General features: G+C 45.6%; 1 protein-coding gene across 8 annotated transcripts in view; it reads left to right on the top strand.

Annotated features, from left to right (window-relative positions):
• LOC105836922 (tyrosine-protein phosphatase 99A) overlaps window positions 1–18,142 on the top strand; it is a 282,921-nt gene that overhangs the window by 188,683 nt on the left and 76,096 nt on the right. The window lies entirely within an intron of this gene.

The following is an 18,142-nucleotide window of genomic DNA, read 5'->3' as shown; positions in this document are numbered from 1 at the left end:
TTATATCTTGCGGGTTCCTTTCTTCATTAATTTTGGAAACTCTCGCGCCCCGTATCGACTCCCGATGATAAAATTTCGATTTGCAATCCCTCCAGGGAACGAAACGTTATCGGTTAACCAGTCGGGAAACGTATACCACGACTAATACACGCAGGGAAGTATTTACGAGTCGCAGGTATACAATACGGGCCTAGCTACAGCCCAAGAGAGAGAGAGAGAGAGAGAGAGAGGGAGGAAGAGAGAAGTTAACCGTTAAGTAAGCGTCCCCGGGGACAGACGATCCGATGTAAGAGGCACGCGTCCCGTTCGGGAGAACATGCGGAGCTGCCACGTGAACGGAAGTTGCCCCTCCCTCCCCCCGACTTTCCCCCTGCGCCGCCGTCACCGTCGGCGCCGTGCACCTCGCCGAGAACGGTCGGTCTCGGGGAAGATTCCCCGAGGGTGCACGCTCTCGCTGCCTAATCCCTTCGACCGCCGAAAGAATGTGTTCGCCCCCACGGACATCGTATTTAACCGCACATTCGTTCGACAGGCGGAGTGAAGCGATCGTTCGATGTCTCGCATCTCTCGCCGGTACGGGAATGAAGAGGTAGGGAGGGAGAGGAGGGGGCGGATGATCACGAATGAAGGAGTAAGGAGGGATCGATAAGTTTAACGGGGCGATAACTTGAACTCTCGACGACTCCCGCCGCGACGTCGCCGTCCGTCCGTCCCGCCTGTTTGACAAAATGTAATTCGCCCCCGTCGCGTAATTCAATTTGTTATTATCCGAGTTGCGCCCGATAACGTAGTTAGCGTTGCAAAGTTGGCCGAGATACCGCAGCGGACCGCAACGGACCGCTACGCCGCGCCGCGACCGCCGGGGAACCTTCACTCTCATATCGGGGAGTCTGCACGGGACGTAAGGAGTTATTCCCCGAGTTTTAGTTGACCCTTGTCCGGCTTGATCTACTTGGGCGCCGACTTCGCCCGGGTATAGTAAGTCGGGTGCCGACAGACGCCTTAAGAGGGAAACGTATAGAAACTCTGGTGTCAGAAGCACGCCCCCGCGCGCCCCCGCCGCCGCCGCCGCCGCCTTTCGAACTTAACCGCGAAATTTCGCGGCGGTCGGATAAGCTATCCGAAACCTCTGCGCCCGCGGTGAACCGCGGCAGCTACGCGCCGCGGATACGGCCGTGGTGTATCATTGTTTCGGAACAGATGCGTTGGTAAATATCTCTCTATATGCATGCGCGGGTAAACATATTAACTCTCTCCGCTCACCGGAAACGGGCAGGGAATGTTTCGGCGTTTCGGCCGACGTTGAACGCCGAGGGTACGAACGACGAAAACGGCCTTGCCGCCGACTTAATTACGCTTTAATCGATTCCGTCGGCATCCTCGGTCATATTCTACGCAATTGAAAGACAAAGGGGAGAAAGGGACGCGGGGTAAGGGGTGGGAGAGGAAGAATGGAGGAGAGAGAATGAACCCCGGAAGAGAAACGAGGGAGCGAACGAAGACAGAGGGAAGGAGATAGAACGGTCGACGTGGAGAAACGAGAAGCGGAACGGAAAGCGTTACACGATGTCTTTTTACGTCTTGCTGCGGGACGTCGTAAATTATTCTAATGTACTCCCCAGGCAGGTCACCGATTACACTGATTTAGGGGCACCGCCCCACCTTTTTTGACGATGCCTCATCCGCGACCCCCGGGGATGCATACAAGACGTGGCCTGACGTTTTAATGTCGCCTTTTCACTAACACCCTCGCGAACTTAAAATGCTACCTCTCGAGTTCACCGTCCCCGTCCTCCACTGCGCCCGCCCCCTCGCCTACCGTCCCCGTTCCACCCCCCCCGGCCTTCTCCCTATCTGCTGCCGCGCGTTGGCCTCCGCCCTCCTCCTTGACATCCCTACGGGAAAAGTTACGTTCGCCTGAGTTATAACGGACAATTAAAGCGCGCCCCCGGTATCTGCTCGCAGCATTAATGGACCGTCTAGCTGCGGGGCGTAATGAGCGCGACGCGCGCGCAAGAGATCAGTCGTGGAGTGAAAGAGCGCGCCTTCTTCTTAGTGTCGTGTCGCGTCGCGCGTCGCCCCCTTTAAAGAAACTGTAGACGCCGCCGCTGCCACCGCGGTTGATGATATATTCGGGAATTATGCATTATGCGCCGGCGTGATGGCGTTTTGAGCGAACGAGCGGCGTTGTTGCGACCGTAAAACGTCGCTTTATGCACCGATTGGCGATAAGCCGGTGCCAACGAACACCTGGTCGTTGGCAGCGAGCGTTACACGAGCGGCATGACGCGACATTAATTACACATTTCGATTAGCACGAAGCTAAGCTTTCCTCTTTTGTTTTCCTTTTGCAATCTCAAGTCGTCGCCTTCCTTTTTCCAGCAACAAGATAACGTGTAACAATTTTATTTGGATATCGATGCCGGGGCGTCGCGAGCAAGAGAGAGAGAGAGGCAAGAAAGAATTAAAGAGAGAAAAAAATCGTTTACGATTCGCACGAATAAGAAAATCCAACGATTAATACTCTCGGACACCCCGGGGGTACAACGAGGGGTGCAGCGATGTTTAATTACGATGCAATTGGCGTTAATAATTACTTTAGCTAGACGCGCATTCAGCGATGTGTATCCAGTCATCAAATTGGATCTGCGTCTCCTTGTCGCCCGTTATCTCCTCTTTTCTGCCGTCGCTCCCGGTTTCGTTCTCTCTATCTCTTTACCTCCTACTGTTCGTCTCTCTAATCCCATCCCTTTATTACGATGCAGCTACGCTCGAAGCGTTGGAATCGTAATTATTTCAATGCACCGCGCTTCAACGTCGTCCAAGACGCGTAAACATGCGCGTTTATATATAACTTATTACTCTCTCTCTCTCTCTCTCTCTCTCTTTCCCTTATCAGATACTCTTCCTCCTAGTGATATATTTACTTCCCTCGACTCGACGATTAAGTTGTAAATTAAAATCTCGCTGTCTGAATTTCGATGCTTCGCGGATTCTCGCCTGAACGAAAAGACGAAAAAAACGTGAGTTAAGGGAGAAACGGAGGATGTGTGTCGCGTTGCATGTCGACGTCGCCGTCGTCGTCGATATCTTGTATTCGTGAAACGTCAGCTAACAGAAAAGCGGTCCGATATTCGCGGGAAGCGTCAAAAATTGCGGTCGATAAATCTCACCGGAAGCTTTACGTTTCCTGACGTGTGCGGCGCGCGGCGACGGCGACGGCGACGTCGCGCCGTACACATATCATAATTGCAAAATGTGTCTTCCCGGGGATATGCAAGAAATGATATCCACCGTGAAATTGGATGATCGCGCGACTGCCGCCTGTGGCTCTAAAAACGGAAGATACGAACTTCCACGGCTATCGACGTCTGTTAAGGATAATTTATGGTCCAATAAATCGGTAACTGGATCGCCGGCCATCCCGCGCCCCCCCCCCCCTCTCACCCCTTTCCCTCCCCGGTATAAAGATCTCGGCGCGTTCTTCATTGAATCTACTCCCCACGGTTCTTCCACGTTCTTTCTCTCCACTACCTCCGTCATCTTATCTCGGACGCTGCAAATCGCGGCGAAGCTCGATTCGCGCTACGGTCAGATTACTCTTCTTTCTATCTTTCTTTTTTTTTTTTTTAATTTTTTGTCAGACATGTCGCCCGTGAAAACAGAATCGTTTACCACCCGTCTGGATCTTTGTCTCTCGCCGGGGATGAAATGTGCGCGCACGCGCGTGCTTCCGCGTAAACACACGCTCGCTCACGTATATACACGCGCGTAACACCTGCGCGGGGGCCAAAAGGTTCAGAACGATAACAAGCCCGGATAAAGGAGGGTGAGCACTGTTCATGGCGATCCAAGCTGTGACCTCGCCATAAATTTCCCGGAAAGCCTGACGCCTGAAAATTCCCGGCGTAAGAACGAGAGTCGCGGGACGGACGGACGGACGGGCGGTGAGTCCTTTCCCCGGTCGCGCGCTCCTTCTCTTTGCCTTCTTCCCTCGCGCGAGAGAATCGTGTGTGTAATCCCCGCTGTCGGAGGACCATCGTCGATCCGAAAAAAAGGGGGCTCATTTGCCCCGGCCGCCGACCGGCCTTTTTGCCGCCGCGCCGATAACCATGGTATAGCGCAATATCCGACCCGGTTTAACACGCGCGCGTACGTTTCCTGTCTCGCCTCTGACAAATTCCCCCCGCACCAAGAATTCCCGTGTCAGAGGCGCGGCCGGCGAATGCCCGGGGTTATCTTTTACCGAAATCTATTAAAATTCTTCCGGGTGACAAATCCCATCGGGCGCGCGCGAGGACTACGTTCCGAGAGAAACGAGAAACTCCCTCCGAGTATTTCGATATAAATCTTCAGACACAATGCCCCACGTCCTCGTGTTTTAACGGGGCCGTCAATGCTTTCTTTACAACCAATATTTTGCCCTCGTGCGTATCTCCTGTAATACGATTGCTGATCAGATATATATCTCAATTTTTCTCGAATGATTACTGTCGCCGCGTATATATTTTACTTAAACGATAAACGAATCAAAACGATCGTGGTGATGATAGTAACGCAATGTTAAAATCAATTAAAAGAAAAAAACGATTAAAATGCACCGACGAGAACCGACGAGATAGTATTAAAGACCTACGATCTTACAAAGGTAATTGTTAAAATTTAAGTGATTAATTAGATTTAACTTTGATCTTGATTGTAGTGCTAGAAAAAAGCCACTTAAACCGAGATTAAAGTTAATTTATATTAGTAGAAATTGGTTGAAGTAAGAATAAGAAACTGATCGCCAACCCAATAAAAAATTAATTGTTAATATAAATATTTTGATAATACGTTTAACTAGTGACTTTTTATTGTGCATATATTTTATAAATAAAGATGCATACTTGTAATACTGTAATATCCTATACATTGCAATACCGCAAAATTACAATTTCTTTTTGCACAGTTATTTCTATGAATAATTGAATTCGATTTTAAATAAAAATTGAGTATTATCAAGTTCTAAATATACATATCTGCGAATTATCAGGATGATAATAAAACTGATACTTTATCAGTTTCTTAATCACTAAAATTTTAATAGTAGCGTGAGCTTTTGCAAAATCGTCTTTAATAGTATCTCGTTGGTGATAGAACAAAGAAAATAGAAGAAAAAAGTTGCTTATTCAAGTAGTGCATTCTAACGTTACGTAACGCTATTGTTGCTGTTTACGTTAGCTAACGCATTTGGCTTGCACGCAATTAATCAGGAGTTTATCGTTGGTGGAAGCAGGCACAAGCAACGGCGAAGTTTCGAGTGGATGTTAAGCTTGACATGTTCTAAATATCATTTGTACCGTTTATCGAGTAATTAGGGTGATATGCCGTAGGTTCATCGTTTGTCGTGCGCGCGGCGGCTGTCGCTCATTTACGTTACACTCGCGACATTAAATTTCACGTTAAGAGTTGCATTCTCGCCACGCAGTACTGAAGTAAAAAATCGCAGGCAGTTCGCAGCTCCCTACTTTGTCTTTCAATCCGAACTCTTGCCGCCGATGCGTCAATTGCGCTCGAGCGATCCGTTAATTTCGATGCGGAACGCTCGATACGATCGGGAGAGGAAAACCGAGGAAAGTTTCCGATACATTAGTGGGAAAGTTAAGAGCCGCGTTCAATGCCGGTAAGAAGCCTTGTCCGGAGATAACGACGTCCGTACGGCACCGGATTGTTTTCGCAAAATAATAGGAAGACATTTCTCCATTGACATGTGGATATCGATACTCGTCGTCGCGATATGTGCTCGAGTTTGCTCCAATGCGTGTATCGACCGCTGCCGAGCGAATATAAACAGTAGGTGGCACAATTATCGAGAGCTAACACTTTCAATAATTTACGTGAAAAATTTTGAAGCACGGTGACATTCTTGCTGGGATGAATAATTTAAAAACGGCTATTGTTTTGTTATTTTTCAAAAAAAGGTGCCTTGTTATTTTTATATAAACAGTTTTTATTTGTTAGTCTCCGCGGAGGATATTGCACTCGTTACTGAATTTTTCAGCCCCCATTAATTTTCCGCCTTGGATGTAGGGCACATAATTATTACGTACTATTAATAATTAATACTAATTCCCGCGCACACGTACACGCGCGCGCGCGCACGCAAAGTTCCCTGGCGTTAATCATATTTAGCGAAAAGCCTTGCGGGCAATTACATATTTTCCGTTGCAAAGGCACCCTTGACGGATCCAGGATATAGCGCGGGATGAAACTCCTACATAAATTGTAAGCAGGATGCCATGTTGGTTTTGTATCTTCGGGCCGTACCAGAAAGTATCCTTGTACGAGCGTGCTTGGCGGAAGGTGCGAGAACAATCCGGCTTGTGCCAGGCGATGTTTGTGCATCCGCAACTTTTAGAAGAGAGCATAAATCAAAAGCGAGACATTCTTTAGCACCGCGCGAACGCGCGCGTAAGAAAGGGAGAGAGAGAGAGGAGGAGCCCTCTTACGCCAAAAATAAGCCACTCGCATCTTTCTTTCTTCCTTTCCTTATCTCCCTCTCTGCGTGGCTGAACGCCCGGCAAAATACCGCGTCCCGATATATTATCTTCCGTATAAATTTTACCCTCGCTTTCTTTTTCCGACGTTCTCCTCCCGGCGGTGGCGATGCTTTCTCGCGCAATGAAAGTCTGCACACGCTTGTCGCGTCGACTCGGAAGAATATGGACACTCAATGGGCGCTCTCGACACGAGAAGTTACGCGGGCGTGAAGAGAAATTGCGTCGTGAAAGACACGCGGTACACCGCGACAGATTAATAGAGAGAAAGGGGTGAGAGAGAGAGAGAGAGAGAGAGAGAGAGGGAGGGAGGGAGAGTGCGCTTACTCGTTGAAATGTAAATTCACATATGCGCGTAATGCAGCACGCGGATCGCGGCGGAAACGGGTGTTAACGCCGTCCGTGACCGGATCTAGCCGTAATGCCCGTGGATCGTGCAAATATCGCGCTCTACTCGTGCGTCTTTATCTCGTGCACGAATCAGAGGAGGATAATGGCGCGATTACGGCGCTACATCACGGCCAATTCACCCGCGGTGACGTTAATTCGAGGAAAGACAAATGACAGAGGGCCGCCGCGCGTTCTCCGACCGAAGCCGAAACTTTCCTCATAATATCCGGGCTAATGAAACCGCGAGAGCAGGCGAGGATGATCCTGGTACACGCGTTTGCGTGCATTACAAAAGGGAGAGACATAGAGAGAGAGAGAGAGAGAGAGAGAGAGAGAGAGAGAGAGAGAGAGAGAAAGAGAGTACATGTCGTTGCACGATAGCCTTTGGCTGCTCCGAACGGAACGGAAGTAGCTGATCGTCCTGACGCCAGTTTCTCCCTTTCCGACCGAGCGTTCTGCCGCGCTTTGGCAAATTTCCACGGCAGTCTACGCGTTATCTTACGTTCCGGGATAATTGTTTCCTACGGCCGGGTATTACGGCGAACGACGTGTCGACGGTCCTCTGAAATTCTTTGTGGGACGTTCTTCGTGGAAGTGCAAACTCGGATCGCTTATGTTGCATAATAAACAGATGATAACGGGGTGGCTCGTCGCATTTACGACCTTTTTACCTGTATTTAGTTTTAATTACACGAGGAAATCCTTTGTGTTAATCCCGATGTCAGTCACAATTATGTATTTTTCAGCGCACATGTCATTGACGATCACAGTTACAAGCGTGAGGGGGCCCTGCAAATCAGACTTATTCACTGTTTTTTTAATGATGATGAACTCATTCCGATTTAAAGAGTGAAAGAGACATCGCCGAGTTTGTAATCCTTTGCAAAAATAAACAACATTGCTAAACGATAAACGTTGCGAGTGCTAAATTACGCAGTTGTAAAAGCACGACTGTCACGTTAATACAGCTGACGCTAAATTCTCTTCTCGCTCGGCCACATACACACGCATGCACACACGCACACACACACACGCACACACACACGCCGTTTTCACGTCGGAAGATATTATATTGAATAATTTAATAAATCGTTGTAATTTAAAACGCGAAAGCGACAGTGCGGGCGCGCTTTCATTTTATTCCTCGCGTATCACCCGGGTCGAGATGTATGTACATATGTATGTGCGCGTATCGTGAAAAAATAATGATCGTAGCGAGCATCGAATATTTTACATCGCGATCGCTTCGACGCGCAGCGGCAACTTGTTAATCGGCAGTTCCATCAAAATCGCCGTCGACAGCTATCGCGTCGCCGCCAGATTGATAATTTTACGTGTCGTTAGCCCGATTCGCGTGCCCTCCCCCGTATCTCTCCCCTCTCTCCCTGTCAGCGTTGATCTCCAAAAGCTCGGCTGAAAGCTCAAATTACTTTCGGAGACGGCGATAGTCGCGCTTCGAAACACCCGGGAACTTCGTAATCGAAACTTTCGGAAATCTGCACTTCGTAAATTAGGGAAAATATGGATTGTAAGAACGTGCGCTCGACGAGAGGCCTCGCGATCGACGGGGCACGAAGTCGCTCGTGCGTTCCGAACAATTCCTCCTTTGGCAGACTCCACCAGTGCGTCGGGGCGAAAAATTCTAACAGTATGTTATCGCGACAGAGTGTATGTGTGTGCGTGTGCACGCGCGAGAAGGTTTTTACCGTAGGTATACATTTCCTTTCGTGCAAAAACGCGAGATGCGCGGAATTGTATTACAGCGCGGAGACGCGGCACGGAGATTTCGCAAGAACTCGAGATTTCAGAGAAGGGCTTCTCTTCTCCACGACGGAGGAACAGCGGCTGATAATCGTGTTCTTCACGAAACTATATTGGGCCACGCACTTCAGCCGACGTCATCTTTTTGTAATGTTGATGTATTTAGGCTCTAGGCGATAACGCATAATTAAATTGCACTTTAGACGGTGTATAATTTACGTCGAAATTTACATAAATTGACGTTCTATTAATAATTATATTTATTTATTAACCGTTTGTAATGTGTCGTTATGATTTTATGATTTATTAATTGATGGCAAAAAGTATTATTCATTTAACATCTCATTATCTGACGCATGGGAGTAGTCGATCAAAAAAGAGTTGCTCTTGCCTGCGTTTAAATTAACAAAAACTTAAAGTAACAAAGGGTTGTCGATAAAAGAAGAAGACGCGGCGCAGAATAATAACCAAAATACAGCGTGGGAGGTGAATTTTCTCGCGGCAGATCAACATAACAAATCGCTGCCTATACGTCGTCCGTTTCCCCAAGAGAGAGAGAGAGAGAGAGAGAGGAAGGAAGATTGCGCCCGAGATTTTTAGTATAATTAACGCGAGCGCAATAAAAGAAATGTCGCAAATGAATCTTGTTACTTGCCACGGAAGTATGGCGAATTCCATATAAATCTGCTGCCTCGGGATAAAAAGTAATAAACGTAGGGTCCTGACGTCCGTAGCAGTCGCGTTATAATTGAATTAAATGGTCATACTTTTACCGAAGGGCGGACGGGATTCTTGGCTTTTATATTCGTCCCGGGTAAAACTTAAAATATTAACTCGAAAATGTAAAATACGACCGGTCTCGATTTACATACGCGTGTTAATCCCGCCGAGATGGGCGTCATAGAATTAACGTCACGGCTGCCTGCGTCGCATCGGCTGCGCCGCCGTCGCGCACCGAACTGAGATTGAATAATTCCCTGCGAGAATCAGTCGAGCGAATTAGCGTTCCCGGTTCTTGCGACGCGAACTTACGGATTTTGCACGCGCGCGTTAAGTGGCGAACGTACATACCTTTTAAGGCAAGCCGCCAAAAAAAAAAAAAAAAAGAAAAATGCACGTTCGAACTCGGAATCTAATTATTTAACCGAAGTGCGGGTACACACATTCGCTTTTGCCGACGATATAATTCTATTATTTTGTTCCGAATTTCTTTCTTCCGTCGTTCACGTTTCACCGAGGCAAGTACAATTCCAAAAAGTAAGCAAGAAATCATTTCGGATCATTTCGCCTAACATTTGTCTTTCCGCCTGAAGCCGCCGTACTTAGAACATTCGAGGCGCAAGTAAAATATTTGCGCAAAGTATACGCCTGCGTTTTTCTTTCCTCTTTTTCTTTTTTTTTACTTTCCCTCTTCTCCTCCCCCCTCCCCGTCTCCAGTCCGCCTCGAGCCCACGGCGAAGCGGTATCGTTGTTTCCGTCTTGGTCGCCAAGACCCGCGGGGGCCCGGTAAACCGGGCTAACATGTATTTTTGCGAGGGATTACGAATCCTCCCGGTAATTCTGTCTAAACTATTTGCGGAAGGGAACGCTCAAACAAACAATCCACAAAACGCGAGCGGTGACTGATCCCTGCTCTTTCGGCAACGCCGTATTAGCCAGCAACAGCGGGGAAATCCACCGCCGTCGATCTGTCCCCTCGCAAAAGTTCGATTTTTCGCGCGCGGGCATTATCTCCGTCAGGATAAATTGACTGAAAATAAATTGATGAGAATCGAGATAACGCGTTGCCACTTTGACGGGAATTCCGGCGAGGGCGAAGTGAACCGGGGACGACGGGAACGTCTCCGAGCGAAATTTACACGGGCGAATATCGAGAGAATATCCCACTGATGGACAGCGCGAGGAAGAAAAAGGGAGAGAGAGCGCCTCGCGTCGCGCTTCCGCCCCCTCCCCCGTCCCTCCCTCAGACGGGACGGAACGAAGCATCCTCTCTTCGATCGTCCCTTAATGTCGTGTTTTATATTCGATTAATTCCGTCCGGTTTCACGCGAGAGCGGTCGGCAAAAGCAGCGCCGGCAGCCAGTCACCCGCCGGCTGGCTTCTTCCCGTCTGTCTTGGCGAAATTTCAAATTCACCGTGTGTGTCGAGTTTAAAATTCTGCCGATCCGGAGACGACGAGAGACCCTTACGCGTCGTGATCGTCGTTCCACCGATGTGACCACCGGAAAGCTCGTATCTCTCTCTCTCTCTCTCTCTCTCTTTTTTCGCTGCGCCGAGATACGAGAAAGATGCAACGGGCGCGGTTTCTGGCCGAAACGTTTCCTCGACGACGAGGACGCGCGCAGTTTGTCGTTTCGAGTTGTGCACGGTTATGCCTCGCGTATTCGGCTCCCCAAGTAGACAGACGGCTACCGTATACGCTAATTTGCCGACGCTGTTTTTGATGGGGTAGGATATTTACCACGGAGACTCTCGGCGCGGTCGCTGCACCGACAGTCCGCAGCTGCCCTTTCTCCCCTTTCGCCCTTCGCTTCCCTCTTCCCTCTCTTTCTCTTTCCGTGGCGAAGGTATGGGTTTTAGCCTGGTTTAGAGTAAAAGCAACGGCAGCGGCAACAGCAGCAGCTCGCTGTTTTCGCGTCAGAAACCGCAACCAAAATTCGAAATAAATAACGCGCTGGCGTGTCCGAATCGAATGGCGATATATCGCAATCGCGTGATGTAACGGCTGGCGATCGTCCTGGCGACGATGATAAACCGTGTCGATCCGCGTATAGATCAGCGAGAAGCAGAGAACCGACGCGGTAATAGCCGATAATTGAAAATAAAGAGAGGGCCAATATCAAGATTGCAAGATTGGGTTTAGATCGATTGTAATGGATGTATACATATAAAGCGGACGATCGAATGAGGGGGGCTGCCTTGTAATTCGAACGGACGGGCCGGCCCCTTTTTTTTTTTAGATATCCGACGCGTCGTTTAATAGCTCGATACAGATTCGTGTGATTGGATTAAAACGCTACACCACGTTATAATATTACGTTATTCATTGCAAGTAATTCGAGGCGTGATTAACGCAAACGGTGTTCCGCACCCCCGTGTTTCTCGCCCCCATGGGAAATATCAAGTTGCCAATGTACTCCGGGGTCCGGTTATCGATAAACATCATGGCAACAGCCCATGGACATTGCTTCCGCATTTTGAGCGCGACCGCCGCCGTCGCCGCGCCGGCCGCGGTAAGCGCGATCATGAAATTCCAACAGTGCGATCATGACGAAGTTATTCGGATAATTCGAGGCACGGAGTGCGGGATGCGGGATGGGCGTCTTGCGTCTCGAATACGCTTTTTATGCGAATGCGCGGCACTCCACTGTATAATTCCCTCCCTCGCGCGCGTATATGCACCGCGAGGAGGAAAGAGGCAAAAAAGAAAAAGAAACGTCTCGAACAAGGCGCGACAATCGTGCGAAGAATTCGCTGCTTTACGCGGCCCTTAAGATCGGCAAGTGGGAAAAATTACATCGTCGTGTAAGGGCGGAAAATAAGCGGAAGCGGGAATTGGACGTTTCACTTAAAAAACCGTAATGTAGCCGCGCGTATGGAAATTTTCGCGGAGGGCAAATTCACGCGACAAGGACTCGCAGAGCGGCGCATATATACAGATATACGTACCTACACGTGTGTCATACGATCCTTTAACCGTGCAACTTTTATACGAAATATTTCTTTTTTTTTCTTCCTTTTTTTTTATTTCTGCCATTGCATTACGAATTATTTCGCTGGATATAGCGCGGAGAAGACGTACATACGTCCTGACGGCCTATATATACGCGCGTGTACATATATATATATATATATAAATATAAATATACCAAATGTACAGAGAAGGCCTGACACGGCCGTACATATCTACAACAGATATGTAACTAAAATGCGAGTCCTCTCTTGCATACAGGCACCCATACGTATACGTATACACGTAATGCATATACACGTAACTTATGTACAGAAAAGCTGACAGCCGGAAGCGGAGAGGTGAAAATGAATAAAAACGAAGGAAGGCGAAGGGGAACCCTTTCACCTTCGGGGGTGAAAGTGGGATGGGGAAGGGGGGGGACAGAGGGAGTGGGCTTCAGTGTTTCCAAACGCACTTCCTCTAACTGAAAACTGCCTTCTATTACGGCTCGTCGACCGGGGCACCTGGGGCCGTTCTTCTTGCACAAAGGATCCGCACGCAAATTCACCGTGGATCTCGAATCGATATGTCGAGTGATGGACGAAGGTGAACGCCCGAGGTCTGAGAATGGACCGTGGACCAATTTCGTCCGGGACATCTCGCGATTTTTCACTTTGCCCGCCTTGCACTTCCCATTCTCCAAGTAACGACGAGCGAAGCGTGTCGGCCGCCGCGCAGGGAAAATATCGATGATTGCCGCGACGCGACGAGACGCGACGCGAAGGCACGATCATCGAGCATGCATATTCCGCGTTGTTGAATCTCCCAAGAAAATCTCGATTTGTACCAATCGCGCTCTGCCTTTTTTCGCGTGATTATTGTTAAACAAATCTAACGATTATGCAAACGACATTAATCTCTCTTCCGTTTTATCCCAAAATAGTGCTTCGATTTCATTTTAACTTTGAGTCTCGATTAATTTATAGAGAGATTGATTTAAATTGATTTAAATTAATATGAATTGAATTAAATAGTTTTTAATGGATTGAATTAATAGCTTATTGCTTTAAACATTTATTAATACCTTTTTAATAGAATATATATATATATGCATTTATTTTAGAAATATTCCATTAACTATTTTCTGAATGTTGATTTATTTTCGTTGGAAAAGAAAGAAAATATGCATTAAACTTTCTTTCACGGCGCATATCTTCATAATTAAATATAAAATTTTATAATTCCTGTGTGGGATCCACGTTGATAAAAGTAATATTTTAATTAAGAGATAATACCTTTTCCTCGCTTTTATACATAAAACGCTGAGCGATTTTTCGAAGTAATACCTAAGTAAATAGTAATTTCTCAAGTTTTTATCGCAATCCTAAAAAAGGCTTATAATAAATTAATTGTTATTGGTGACAAATTAAACATTGTGATAACAGGTATCTAAAACTTCAAGTTACAATTTTTAACATTTATTTGCAAACCAATCAGTATATTAAATGAGAAATATAATAAAAAATAGTACGAATTGCCGCATTTGACAACACTTTCTTACTATTAATATCATTAATTATATATACGTGACATGGATTTTTTTTACGATGATGAAAAAAGGGAGAGAAATCTAATTAGGTCAAGTCACGTTAATTTCGTTACAATTAACTAAAGTGTTAATTATGTCGATGACGTCGACGAGAAGCGAACTTACGCGTCACAAGTAGGCAGAATGAGGAGTACGGTTAATGGTTGAATACTGAGTTTTAACGGTGAAACGGGGTGAGAGATATTTACGTGGGAGCCATATGGTTGAGCAAGGCAAAACAGTTCTTAAAATGACGCTCGTAAATTCCGCTAAACGTGCTCGTAGAAATTTATATTCTACCCACCGTAAGAGAGGGACGACATGGCGTTCTTCGGTGCATACGCGCGGTTATCCTGGTATGCACCACTAATACAAGCGCACCGGGTACCTTCCGTATCGGTCATCCCATCCTCCCGTAACCGGGAAATACTTTTAACAATTAATTTCATTGCCAGGTACCGTCTAGTTTTTAACTTAGAAAAACTGTCGCGTAAATTCAACGAAGTTTTAACTCGTTACGTTGAGATTTAATTAGTCACCTCACGTAGCTGTTTTGCATATTTCAGTTTACGTTTAGGTAAAGATTTAACGTAAAAAATATCGCCTGGAAGATACGCTTTTATCGATCGTACAACGCGGCGGGGAAGTGATTTTGATTATGCGGCTGCTGCAACCTCGTCTATTGCAATCGTCGAGCAATTGTCTCCGCGCGGCGCATTTCGTTCTGAAATGGCATTATTATTTTATCGCGTAATTACCTCCCGCAATCGGTTAAAGGATAACGATAAATTTTTCACTTTGCGGAAGGTTCAAGCACGGTCCGCCGGTCTGGCAAAGCTAATGACCAGGGATCTGTAAACATTCTACGGGATTTATAAGCGTTTTATTCCCCCCGGGGGCGAGTTCCGTTTAAATATTGCAAAACGCTAAGTGTAGGAATCTGTATGACGAGACTCGCACGCGTCCAGCCCGCTTGATTTTACTTTGCCGCACGTCCGTTGGTGGCTTTGTGCAATGCAACGCGCTCGACTTGCGGCACGGATAAAGAAATGTCCACTGTTGACCCCGTAAAGCAGAAAGCATGAATTATTAATGAAAGGCCGCAACGCATGGCAGGTAGTAGAACGATGCAGCGGCGCGTACTCTGTTTAAATGGTATAGAATTAATGGGCAATCGAGAGAGAGAGAGGTGTGGGTATGTGTGTATGTGTTTTCCATAACTCTGCTCTAGAGGAAATTAACGCAAGAACTTGTAATTGATTTTAATTTCTTTTTATTGAATATCTCGTGGTTCACTTTTTTGCTAGATTAGAAAATAGCCATGTAACAGAGAAAAAAAGAGAATAAAGGAAAAGACAACAGGAGAAAAAAATGTTATCTCATAATATATAATTAATCTCTTGTCTAAAATCATAAAGCTTGTAAGCTAAAGCATGATGAAAAGCAGATTCCATTTATCTCGAGCTTTACATGTATGTAGCGCAAAAGTTTCGCAGAAATAGATTAATAAGTGTATATGTGTGTACCGTAATATCAAGAAAAATACTCGAGGAAATGAAGATGTATCGATCGATTATACAAAAAGAGTCAAAACTTCCAAGGAGAAATATTTTCCCACAGCAGGAGGGAGTTGATCTCGCTGCGGATCTTATTTGTTTCACGTACTCTTCCGCTTGAGCAAAGAAAAACCCCGATAGCCACTCAAGACGCGCGTAATGTGCTCCTCCGGCCTCTTTTTCGTTTACCAACCGGAACGCTATGTGAAATTAATAATTCGCGAACGACGGCTTCATAGTAAATCTCATTTATTCCGTTTCCACGCCTTTGAATTTTCTCCCGTTATATCATCGCGCGGAAATGCAAACAGATACGCGAAAAGCACGCGGAATACAAACGAGATAACATTATAAAAAAAAATTCAGTTTATTCAAGGGTCTAATATAACGAGTTTTTATTAATTATGAAACTGCCGACTGCTTTTGATAAGAAAAACAATAAGCTTGACTAATGCCTGTGTAATGCGCGTCGCAAACAGTTTTTACGCGATCTAGTGATATTTAATTTATGATTTAATATATTTTATTCTTACGTATTAATTCCAGAATGGTATTGCTACCGAATGATTTACAATATTGGTATTGACACGTAAATTTTACGTCCAGAAGAATGGGCTCTTTATTCATGTAACACAAAATTTTTATACATTTCATACTTTTATTGGGAAAAAAATTTATAATCTAGACCAGGGGTTTCAGTGATATGAATCATGAAAAATTTTTTCAGCTATGGTAAACATTAAAACCAAATTTTGAAATAAACTGTTATTAAACTAGCACGTAAAAATGATTCACTTAAAATTCTTTCCAATGAAAAATTAAAAAATAGGAGGTATAATATGATCAATTTGCTTTCTTTCCCTTCTTTTCTTCATATTCCCGAAAATTAGATAAATCGCAAATTTTTGCCGGTTAAAAAACTGAATCGTAGTTCATATAAATTTGAAAAATTCTAATATAGATTTTATAAACACAAATAACCTAACTGTTAACTTTAAAATCGTAGAGTAGAATTCTCCATTAATCAATTCTGGGCTTAGTGCTCAGAAATGGCGCTTATTAGGGTGAGAAGAATGAAATGTGTGAGGATTGTACATGTAATTTATTTACATCATTATTCCAACTGAGGGTTAAGATTGCTTGTACTTTATTGCTATCAAGAAAATACGATCCGTAATAAAATGACGTCACACGTGCGTGTCTCTCTGTATGATAAAGTTAATTTAATCTTATTGAGATTATCATCGAATGATACAGGGTGGGTAAATTGTATCGACAAGTGCACGTTCAATCACGTAAAAGTCATGCCAGTTAATGCAGTGAAAATAAATTGGACATGTATTAATTGCGCAGACAAATGTGCATTTTAATTACATAAAAATCACATACGGGCTAATGCGGCGAAATAAACGCATGAATTAAAATGTATCATTATATAACTTTTCTGTCATATCGGGCATCATATCGAGCCATATTGAGCAAATACATATTGTGCGGACAAGCGCGCATTTAATTACGTTAAAATCACGTAAATTAACGCGACTGATACGTAAATTAGCGGCGCTAAATATAACAACGTTCCGTAGAGCTCTGCCCGGGGTTGGCGCGCATTCAATACTTAATATCGAGCCGGGCATTGTGCGCGCGGTAGTCGGTGTAATTCATGTAAATCGAGTACCGTAGGGGGAGAACTTCTGCGTTCGAAATTTTTCTCGACGCGCGGGCGTCACGGCGTGCGGTAACGGTCGACATAAACAGCGGGGAGCGCAGCCGCACGACGACGACGACGATGACGACGACGCGGAGCGAGGTCAGAAAAGGATGACGACTCCATCCAGAGAGGTTGGAGGTCCCTGCTCTCATTTATGATCTTATGCAACGTGCGCGCAATGTTATATTTCGCCGCGCCGCACGCCGGTGCATATTAAACGCTCGAGCCTTATCCGATGCGGCGACCGCCGCCGCCGTCGCCGTCGCCGTCGCTGCCGCCGCCGCCGCCGCCGCCGCCGTCGCGACGCAGAGAGAGCGGGTGATCGGTGCTTCCTTCTCCCTCGCGCGAATATAACTTTGGTGAGAAGAGTCTCCTCCGCGCGATTGTATTCAACGAGTACATCACGTTTACGACACTAGCGCCTGCAGGATACACGTTAATGTTTAACAAGCAAAATTGTAAAGTTTGGAAACTTACACAAACTGAATGTGGGGTTTTTATTATTTAACTCTGGTTTACTCTCGAATTAAGTTGTCGAATCATAATGTTCGTAATGCCACCTTTTCGATAAAGTCCTTTTTCTTTTGTTTATAATAAAAGAAAAATGACTTGCGCAAGACTATTTCACGATCGATTTTTCCGTAATGAAAGCTGGAACCGAGGTTTAATTACTGAACCGTCAAAGCCGACGAAAACCAATCAAGTGACGCATAGCCACGTAATTACGTAGCATCTTACACACCGTATGACAAAGATTTTTAATACTATAGTCTATATTTTCTTTTTATTTTGACTAAATATATAATTTTATAATTCTGTGTTTCTTCAATGCAAAACCAACTTTTTAAATCTATTTCAATGGAGAGGTCACATTAACTCTTCAATTACGAAATTTTAAATATAACGTTTTAAGTGTTGGATACTCTA

This window comes from Monomorium pharaonis, chromosome 8, assembly GCF_013373865.1.
Source record: "Monomorium pharaonis isolate MP-MQ-018 chromosome 8, ASM1337386v2, whole genome shotgun sequence".
Lineage (NCBI taxonomy): Eukaryota > Metazoa > Arthropoda > Insecta > Hymenoptera > Formicidae > Monomorium > Monomorium pharaonis.
The sequence above is the reverse complement of the archived record's forward strand: the minus strand, read 5'-3'. Positions and strand labels throughout refer to the sequence as shown.